Raw genomic sequence first — 11,198 nt, forward strand, 5'->3', positions numbered from 1 at the left:
AGGAAATCTCCAAATTTCTTTAAAATAATCACTGCAAATCACTTCTCAAGCTTAATTCTCTAAGATTAATTACTTAAATCAAGTTTAATGGAGTGAATTTGGTGGATTTAGCAAGTAGGAATTGAAGAAAAGGAAGTTGACGTCTAAGTGGGGAAGAAGAAGAAGAAGAAAGTGTTGCTTAATTATTTGTGTGTTGACTTATATAAAGCAGCTAAAGGGCTTTTTAGTCTTTTATCATAATTGGGTGGCTAAAATCAAGTCAATGGTAATCTAATCTAATGGCTAAAAATATTCTCCAATTACATTCCTTCAAAATATTATTTATCTCCACAAAATTCTTAGATTTACTCCATAAAAATAATTTCTCAAATTTCTTTAATTAATATAACAACATAATTCACTATTTACTAATTATCTAAATTCTCCAAATAAATTCATTACTTACTTTCTACCCATAAAAATCATGCATATATGCTCCAAAAATATTAAATAAAATATAAAATATAAATAGTAATTTTTTCGGACCAAAATAATACCGATTCTCAGACTGATGGTACTATTCATAGATCGGTGATACTATTCATAGACCGGTAAATTACTATTTCAGACTCAAGAAAAAATAGGGTGTTACAGTATGAGTTTAATCAAGAACTTAAGATTTCTTTGATATAGTAGCAACATCTGGCTAGAGAAAATCATGGGTTTGGCTTGAACTGAGCTTATATTAATGGTGCGAATATGCTTTTTTTTCATAATTTGTTGTGAATATAGATGTTCTAATGATCAAGTTTGATGAGAATTGAGAATGATTTTGAAATGGCAGCAACTAATCTAACTATTTGCTAACATTATTACTTTGATAGCATCTAGTTAGTTAAATCAGAAAATTCTAACTTCTTTAGCTTGATAGCATCTAGTTAGTTAAATTTTATGAGTTATGCCAAATGAACCTATATATTGAGCCTATAGATGTATTATTTGCAAGTGACGAGTATTGTTGATAATAACTAAGGATGAGATTGATAAAGAATCATGGGTAATAGCTTGAGATGGCAAAAATGTAATTAAACATAATTTCTTGATGTAAAGTGGTTAAGATAAGGAATTCTTACTATTAAGTGCATTTTTGTAAAACACTTATTTTATTGGAAGAGAATGAATACTATATTTACGTCCTATTAAGGACATAAAGGAATTGGGGGTATTTTATTTGTTAATAAGCTAGGTAGGTTTTAATTTACTGTTCATGTCGAAATGTTAGAGATTCTTAATTTAATCTTGCTATGTGAGAAGTCTTGAAGTTGTAACCTACAATTTAAAACCAAAATATGATTTCCTTCAGATAATTTGGTGGATTTGAAGCTTGAATCATAGATGTGTAGAAGTTATGGTTCATAGAGCCCTATTCATGTGATTAGGTGGGATTAAATTTGGATTTAATTGCCAATCAATTTCATAATTTGAATTAATGTTATTGAATGACAAGAGTTATATGATTGCTATAAATTTTGGGTAAAAGAAATTGAGTTTTTATTGTAATGGTAGAAGCTATATGGAATCTCCATGGCTTTTATTTGAAACAAGTTAAGGAATAAAATTATAAACCAATTTCTTGCAAGACAATAAAGGAATTGATGCCTTTATTGCTATCTTTGGTTTAAAATTTGAGATTTGAGGTTTGTTAGTGCATGGTAGCAATCTTAGTAGTGTTTAATGATGGATTTTAGAAAATGAGAGAATCAAGCGAAGGGTAGTAACTGACAGTACTTAGATTTGAAAGGAATGTTGTATATTTATCATAGATGGGAAATGAATTAACTAGCATATGGAAACGAGTTTTTAGATAATAGCAGTTCCTTTGATTGGCAGCAACAGATTAGAGAAATTCAATGAGTTTTGCTTGAATTGTACTTATATTGATGTTGTAAATAGGTTCACTTCATTTAGCAACAAGTATGTTATAATTTAAGTTAGAACAAGTTGTGAATGGATAGTTTAATCCAATTATTTGCTAATTCTCATATGTTAGTTGATTTTATGTGATGAATGATTGAATTCCAGAAGTTTTCTATGCAGTTGCCAAATTATTTAGCTTTCTAAAGTTGTAATATGGTAAGAAAATGTAAACTGCATAGTTATCGATGTTTATTTATTGGTACCAGGATATGATGATTAATTAAAAATTTGGAAAGATGAATGTTATAAATAATATAAGATTCAAGACTTTAGTTTGAGATTTTTGATTGTGAACTTGTGAGAAAAGAGCAATAAATGAAAATTGTTGAATGTTGAAGCTAGAATGAAAGGAGAAAGAGTATTTGATTTGGTTGATTGCCCTATGGATGAGTTGTGTGAGTTTGATTAATAAATGATGGATATTTGATATTGTTTAAATAGGTAGATAATCCTTTTTTTAGGGAGGTTCTGCCGAAATTGCGACGGAATCTTGATTTAATATATTTAATAAAGTCATTGTGAATTCCATAGAGACGTATGCCACGACGACAAAGCATGCTGGCAACTCAGAAAGGAGATTGAATGCTTCATCCAAAGGGCGAACTTAAAGAATTTGTCGGCAAAGTCAGAAGAACCCAACAATCTAAACCATCTCACAAAAACTTCAGGCAGACTAGTCGAATGGTCCATCCAACTAAGGGAGTTAAAAATCAGATACATGCCTCACCCTTCCATGAAGGCTCAAGTACTAGCAGACTTCATGGATGAGTTCTTAAAAGAACTAGGGCAAGGACATGGCAAACTAGAGGCCAATGAAATGCCCAACACGACCTGAAAGTTATAAACAAATGGAGCCTTAGGGAGCTCAAGTGCAGCAACATGAATCATATTGCAAGGTCCAGATAAAATAAAGATCCAGTACGTCGTCTAACTTAACTTCCCTACCATAAATAATGTCATTGAGTACAAAGGATTAATCACCACGCTAAGGGTAGCCCTTCAGGTACATGCTCCTTGTGGGTCACGTATATGTATGGCACAACCCAAAAGGAGGGTAATTGGGTTTTCTAAAAACAAAAAATTTGACTTTTAAAACAAAACTCAGAATTCTATTTGCAGCGGAAAAGTAATGAACTTGTGAAAATAAGTTATTGATTAGAACTACCTCACAATGTTCTATTTAGAGAAAATAGAAAGACTTGCAAAGTGCGGCTATCAATTAGAACTGCTTCATAATATCTTATTTAATATTAAAACTGCTTTATGACGGAAAGCTATTGTGATTAGAACTTCCTCATAAAGTTTAGGAAAACATGAAAGACTGTGTGAGAGACAGTTATCGAAATCTGAACTACTTCACAAAGCTTTAATAAAGTTTACAAAACTGATTAGAAACCCAAATAATAAAATATACTGAAAATGGAAGAACCGTTTAGAACTTGGTATATTCACTGATCAGAATTCCAAAGGTCTAATGTTCAGAGAAGATAAGACTTATTTCAGTTTTAGAACATCAAAACCATTAACAACTTCAGCATTTCTAGAGTATAAACAGGAGTGTGAGTAAAATAGTATCAAGCAAAACTTCAGAACTTAAAAAGATCAACACAGTGATTTATAGTGGTTCGGCACTAACTCACCTACATCCACTCCCCAATACTCATCTTGAGATCCTCAACTATGTTATCTCTTTTCAAGGGTAAGAGATAAACCAACAGTATAAGCAATAGATCAACACCCAGATCTACCCTTTGTCCTACTAGATTTTCCAAAGGTTCTAGTTAACCTCAACCCTTTCTATTTTTAGTAGAGTACAGAAACTCAATTCAAGACATTAGAATATATTTTCGCACCGCCCTCGAGCGACCCGAAAAATGCTCAATCTTCGAATGTTTTTAGAATTGAATGATTAAAAAGTGGTGACAAAACCTTTTATTGCACGCGATGCCGATAAATCGGTCTTATAAAACATTTTGAGTCGCCACCCATTTTTTCAGTAATGGGACTGCTTCCAATTAAAAGTGACTTCATTTTAAATCCCAATTTTATTTAAGGCCAATTATTTTTAAAGACTGGTCATGCGCACCAAGTGCGGTTCTGGATAAGGGAATTGGGTACGTGGGCCCGTTGGAAACCGTAACCCGGAAAATCGGCCTCTTTTAACCTACAATTTCTAATTTATTTTAATTTAGAAAAGCCAATTTATTTATACAAACCCAACTCGAATAAATCGAACCGAGTTCCTATGCGAAAAATCATTTAATCGTCCCAAATAAATTCAATCATTACATTCATAATCATTCAAACCACATTAACCATTCAACCCACAGCAGTTAGGTTAAAATAATCAAAAGACCCGCTCTTCCCTTATGGTTAAAGGCGGGCCACAAACCGAACCTAAAATACATTCTACCCAATTTAGATCCAAGAAACTCTAAAAACCCGAAATCATGCATGATAATAAATCAATGTGCTTAATTAAACCGCAATCTGCCCACAATTGATTGTCTCTTGAATTATAAAAAGAATTGAATATTTATTTGATTGCACAAAATTATTATTTTTAAAAAAGGATAAAAATTATTCTGGAACCCTAGAACAGTCGCGTCACGCACCTGTTCTATGGAAGAACAGTTGCGTGACGGACCTAATAGTTGCGTGACGCAACTGTTCGTGGCTTTAGAAAAATCTTCAGATTCATCAGTCGTTTATCTCAAATATAAGATTAAACAAGAAAATAAAAGAGAAATAAAATCATGAACATGAACAGTTCTGTCACTCAACTAATCGGGACAGAATAATTATAATCTTGGATATGAACAGTTCCGTCACGCAGCTTGTAGCTGCGTGACGCAACTGCTCTGGTCCGCATCTACCTTTCAAACAACCCTTTTTACGTTTTCTTTTTATCAAAACTTGTTTTAATATAACTCAGAAACGTCTAACAATAGGCAAAGTACCGTTTAATCAATACCACACTACTAAAACATCAACAAAATAAATAATAACGAATTGATAACTAAAAATACCAAGAAAAGTTTGGATAATTACCTAACTCTCAGATTGAGGATTGTAAACAATCTGAACGTCTTAGGAGCAAGGTTTCAAGGTCCCAAAAGTCTTTGTTTCACCAAGTTTTAACAAAAATCTCTTTATCCCTTTCTTTTCTCTCTTTTTCTCTTTTTGTATGATTTTCTTTCTAATTAATCTCTAAGGCTGTTTTTTCTTCAAGATAACTCAAAGGAGTTCTTGCAGAAAATCTAGCCTCAGTTATCTTTTTATGATCTCCAAAAATTCTTCCAAAGTCCTGCTATTTAAGATAGAAACACAGTATTTATATGGGTAGGGCAATAGAGGATAGCTGTGTCACGCAACTGTCAGTTGCGTGACGGATGACGCAGGTCACTTTCTGGACCATTGCCACTATCCAAACAGAAAGCAAAACCGTTATGTCGGCTTTTTCAAGGATATGTCATCTTGATTGGAGTTGCGTGACGCAGCTATCAGTGTCGTCACGCACCTTGTAGCTGCGTGACACAACCCTAGTGCAAATCAGACTTCCTTGAATTGGTTTAAATCGATCCTTGGTTTAAAGACTTCCGGATAACCATGATTCCTTATTCCGCGTCCTTGTATCCTCATTGGGTTAGGTGGGGGCATAAAAACACGCGTCAACAGTTTGCCCCCCCCCACTTTATCATTAATTGTATAAACGATTAATGTTAAAGTGGTCCATTGACGCGCGTTTAATTTGGTAATCATCCTTAAAGCTCAGTTTGATTGGCTTGAAAGATGTTGGGTTGACTTGATCATCTAGTCACCTCCTCAGCTCAGTTTGATCGGCTTTTGTTGGCTCCAGTCGGACTGGTAACGACCTCCAAAATTTGGTCTGATTGGATATGAAGATACCTTCGAGGCTCGGTTTGATTGGCTCGAAGGGTTTTAATTGCCCTGGTCAACTTCATAATTCACCATCATTAACCGGGAAGAGAGTCCAAACAGCTTCGTAATACACCATCACTGTTTGATGAGACCGTATCAGCTTCGAGAAACCATCACCGTTTGGTCATTGAAATTGTCCTGATCAGCTTCGCAATACACCATCACTAATCAGTAAGAGGATTGACTCGATCAGCTTCGCAATGCACCATCACTAATCAAAAACAAAAATGATCCAAACAGCGTCGTAATACACCATCACTGCTTGGTGGGCCCTATCGGCTTCGATAAACCATCACCAGTTGGCCTGAAAAATTGTTCAAGAGAAAAGGAGAAATTTCTGTGTACAAACAGATCTTGCCTTTGTTAAAAATGTTGGGACGTCACATGCCCCCATGCATTAATAATCATAAATGTTTGAAAGTTTGCATCAGGGCAAAAGATTATACTTTTGCCCCCAGTCTGGAATTCCGACCTAGGACCAAAAATATTAGCTTTTTAGGCAAGCCTTTTAATGTTTATTGCAAAATTTTGGTTTAAAATTTTAGCAAAAATTTAATTTTAAGCCTCAATTTTCAGGTATACCTTTCCTGATGTGGTGTTTGAAAGAAAATTTACCTGAGGGCAATTTGGGCAATTTGATGATTTTGCCCCTTGTACGGTGAATAGACAAAATGACTGAAGTATACGAACTGCACACTGACTTCAAATTGCTTGAACGGGTCATTGAGGGCTTAAACGGGCCGTTTTGGCTTAAAGGGATTAATGGGCCCCCTTTTGGACTTCAAGATGTGGTAATGGGCTTGGGCCCATTTTCATCGCTTACTATAAGTAAGCTTTGTTCAACCTTTCATTCTTTTACCTTTCAAAACTCTAAGCTTTCCAAACATTCTGAACTTTAGCCAAAATGTCTCAGCTTCCAAAGATCCCAGCTTCTGCCTACACGCCGGAGATGAACACTCTGGGGGCGATCCCAAACATCCCTGTTTTTGAGGGCAAGTGAGTACCGGTTAGCCGTAATGCCCTGACTCCCGGGACATGACCGCTTCAGCTCCTCCCATTGCCGGGCACCGAGTTCTCGGTTCAGCACGAGACCAGCGTGATGCGCGGTTTCTAGACCGAGGTAAGTAATTTTGCATAGAAAAAGCACAAACACGAATAGATTGGACATAGGTTAGCTTCTGCCTTACCTTCGACAGTTGTGTCACGCAACTGTTCTGTGGAAGAACAGTTCCGTGACGCGACTGTGCGTCAAGGATGTCATGCCTTGAACAGTTGCGTGGCGTAGCTGTTGAGATTCTTGACGTAGCTTCGCAGATGAGTGACGCAGCTGTAGTTGCGTGACGCAGCTGTGTTTGGCCCGAGGCTTAAATACTTTATTTTCCTGCCATGAAATAAAAATAAACAACTGTTAGTTTAATTCTTATTTTGAATTGAAATTTTTCTTACACAGGTTGATCTGGGCAAGGCCCGTGCTGGCGGATCTTCCACTGATGATTCCATGTTCTGGGATTTGTTGGGCCCCCCGATGCAGTCCAGAGTCATTACTGCTAGTTTCGGTGACTATGCTGCTGGGCTTCGCCGCACTCAGCCCTGATTTCTATCCGCCATGCGCTATGCGCTAATGGAGTGGTGGAACGACTGCACCCACACATTCATCTTTGGCTTCGGGGAGATGACCCTGACTCCAGTCGACTACACTGCCATCACCGGGATCGGGTTCGATGGTCCGGTTTCTCCTTTGGACGCTCGGTACTAGACTGCTGCCCTGGGAGCTGAGCTAGTTCATACCCTACTTGGCGTGACCACTCAGACTAGGTACACCGCGCAGGGGTGTGTATCTTTTGAGGTGGTGTACCGATTCTGGGCCGAGCAGATTCGGACGAGGTTGCTTGCGTGGATAGAGCTTCCTGCAGATGCTAGACCTGCTGCAATAGCTTATACTAGAGAGGAGAGGGATCAGGCAGCGCGGTCCTTCCTTTTTTACATTATCTCCTCTCAGCTGTTGTGCAACTCCCAGAATAAGGGAGACCCTGCTGTGCTAGGTTATCTGAGGGATTTGGACCGTGCTGGCTCTTATAGCCGGGCTCTTTTGCCTTGGCTCACCTCTACCATGGTCTAGACATATGGACCAGGGGTAGTGGTGAGTCGAACTGGCAGTTCCTCCGCCCACTCAAGGTAAGACTCTTATTCCCTTAACTCTCTTCTTTTATTATCTTTTTTCACTGCTCAAATTTATACTGAACTTGTTGGGATCTTGCTGCAGGTGTGGGCCTACGAGTACTGGATTTACCCTGGTGGTCCGGGGGGCGATGCTTCAGTTGATACCCTGCGGATTCCTCGGCATCTGGCGCACTACCACCATACCTTCTCCAGTTTCGAGGATCCACATTACTGGAGGTGCTATCTTAACGATAGGGCCTTATCTGATGTAAGTACAAGGAATCTTCTGAATAACATATCCTCTTTTCTTTTTCACTGTGTATTCACTAACTCTTCTGTTTTGCAGCTCCTTCTGACTCCCTGGGAGGGGGATGCTTGGGAAGCTTATCCCGCTCGTGTCGTGGCAGAGGCCTATACCCAATCCAGATTCCTGCTATAGGGTTACTGGTTAGACCGGTATTTCCTGGGGTAGAGGATCTATGAGCTCCAGGTGGCCACGGCACAGAGGCGAGTGCCTGATGCTCCTCCTCGCCACATGTGCCTGTTAAAGGGTATGACCCCGGAGGACCGGGAAGAGGAGTATATTGTCTCTCCTGCTGATATCCCTCTGTCGGCTGGCGATTATGCCATATACTTCTCTACCCGTCTGCAGGCCAGGCTGCCGGAGGTTCGGGAGTACATCCAGGTGACTCTTTTGCCTTCGATTATGATTTTTCAACTGTTTGGCCAAGTGACTAAATGCATTTATCTTTGACTTGTTGCAGGATAGGAAGAAGCACCGGACGCCTGCCTACTACAGGGCACAGGCAGAGGCGGAGGCAGAGGCGGAGGTGACTGCTCCGGCTGGACCTGCAGGAGCTGTGCTGGGCGATGTCCCTTTCCCTCCGGGCATGGAGGTGGCGCTGGACCCTACTCTGCGCCTCGGGTCAGCCATCATCATCCCTGCGGACCTCAGGCAGGCTCCTCCACTGCTGCAGCTAGATCCTGAGCATGCCACACACATAAGTAAAAAAAGTGAATTCACTAAGTAAGAGATATTTTACCTGAATGACTCCTTATTGAATATCCTTCTGTGCTTGCAGGTGCCTGCTCAGAGATACCAAGAGCTTTACCAGAGGTTTGGCTTTGCCCAGTCATACATCGCCGGACTCTATCCTGAGCTCCATGAGAGGGTATGAGTCTCATATGCGTTACCTTCTTCTTTTTTTCTTTGCATACCCCTCTTACCTCTTTCTACTTTTATAGGATCTGGAGATTGGGAGGCTGCGGAGGCACCAGTCCCAATAGTCCAGCACTGTTACCTGACTCCAGATGGAGGTCGATCGACTTCGGACTAGGCTAGAGGTAGAGGGGATTCCATTGGTTTGTTTCGATGATAAGGAGGATGATGATGATGGCTCCTCATCTGATGATGCACTGCTATCTCCACCCGCTCAGGCAGCAGCTGGTCCCAGCTGGAGGCGACGTTAGCCGGTCTTCTCCATTCTGATCGCCTTTTTGGGGCATTTTTATAGTTTGTAGGAATACATTTTCAGTGTTTTTTACATTTATTTTACAATATTATTTACATTTTCTTTATTACAGCATTATTACTTTTGTTTTTATTACAGTATTATTTACATGTTTATTATTTACAATTTGTGAGACTTTATTCCTGCATAAGAAAATACAAACACACAAAAACGCGAAATAAAAGCGTCCCACTTACTTGCAAAAGTAGTCCACCTCGTTAGTGCTCAACCAACCAATTTATTGGAAATAAGGAAATGAAATAAAATAAAAACAAAATAAGATAAGAACCAACCAGAAACAAGAAATGGATCGTAATACTTACCTGACAGGGCGGTCCACTTGATTAATGTGGACATAAAGGCTCAACCACCCTATTGTACAAGCTGTCCATCTTATTAATGCAGGCATAAATACCAACTACCGGAGTGGTTTATGCATAAATGCTTATCCAACCACCATCGACAGTAAGTATCAGGTCAAATAATGATAGTGCCTCTTTCAATAAACCCTTCCCACTTCTATAAATAGAGGCTTCCCTCTGTGGCTTCTTCATTCCCAGTCATTCAAAACAACTTCATCGCTTGAATAATCCTTTTCCATGGCTTTTAGAAACCAAGTTTCGTCCTTTGTCCAGTCCATTCCTGACGACCTATGGCAGATTCACCCCATGAACCAACTCGCTTGGCTGAAATATTTCAAAGACTTAAAACCTGACCATAGTTTCCTGTCATGGCTTGTCATGTACTTCAACCCCAACACCATGGTTTTCCGATTTGAAGATTCTGAAGTAACTCCAACCTATGAGGAAATGTGTGCTGTGATGGGTCATCACCCTGAACAAGATGAAACTCCAGTTTTGCCCCCAGGCCCTAGGCATGATCTAATCGAGATTGCGGCCCTATGCCCGGATTACCTTCCTGACGGCATAAACCCAGATCAAGGTCTTCCCTTAGAGCCTTTTCTGAGTAGGGTTCTGTCCATGGATGTAGACCCCTCTTGGATTCGAGCTTGTTGTTTCCTGTTGTTGAATATGTATGCCATGAAGAATCACCAACCTGGAATTGGAGATTTCCGACTGCTGACAGTTGTTCGTGACATGCAAATGTATCGTCGCACTGTCTTCATGATGTTCATGGGGGAGACGATGTGCTGGGTCAGGGATATTGCCCTCCATGTCACCAATTTCAATGTTCACCATCGTGGTTGTCCGATGTTGTTGCAAGCCTAGGCTCTAGACAAGCTAAGCCTAATTCCTCCGGTCCCAGCTCGTTTGATTCCAACCTATGGCCCTGCCAACTTTCGATCTCGGTCCCAAGGACACTTTGATTTTGGGGATAACCCTGTGGTTCGGTGGTCCTGTCCTTGGTGGTGGATTAGACTAGTCACTGTTGGGAGCATGAACCTCAACTACGTGTTATATGCCATTCTAGACCGTTCCATGGCCTATTTCCCAGACAGGATCAGCCGTCAGTACGGTATGATACAATGCGTTCCCAGAATCCATGACTTTGAGAGTGGTCCCATGACGCAGAGTCTGTTGACCAATTTGGTTGACCGTTGGCGAAACTGAAACACCTGGTACCTAGGTCAAAGGGTGATGCAGGACATCGTGACACCCGAGTACGTCG

The sequence above is a fragment of the Jatropha curcas genome, chromosome 6, assembly GCF_041381405.1.
Source record: "Jatropha curcas cultivar XTBG-Jc1 chromosome 6, XTBG_Jcur_1.0, whole genome shotgun sequence".
NCBI classification, from domain to species: Eukaryota; Viridiplantae; Streptophyta; class Magnoliopsida; order Malpighiales; family Euphorbiaceae; genus Jatropha; species Jatropha curcas.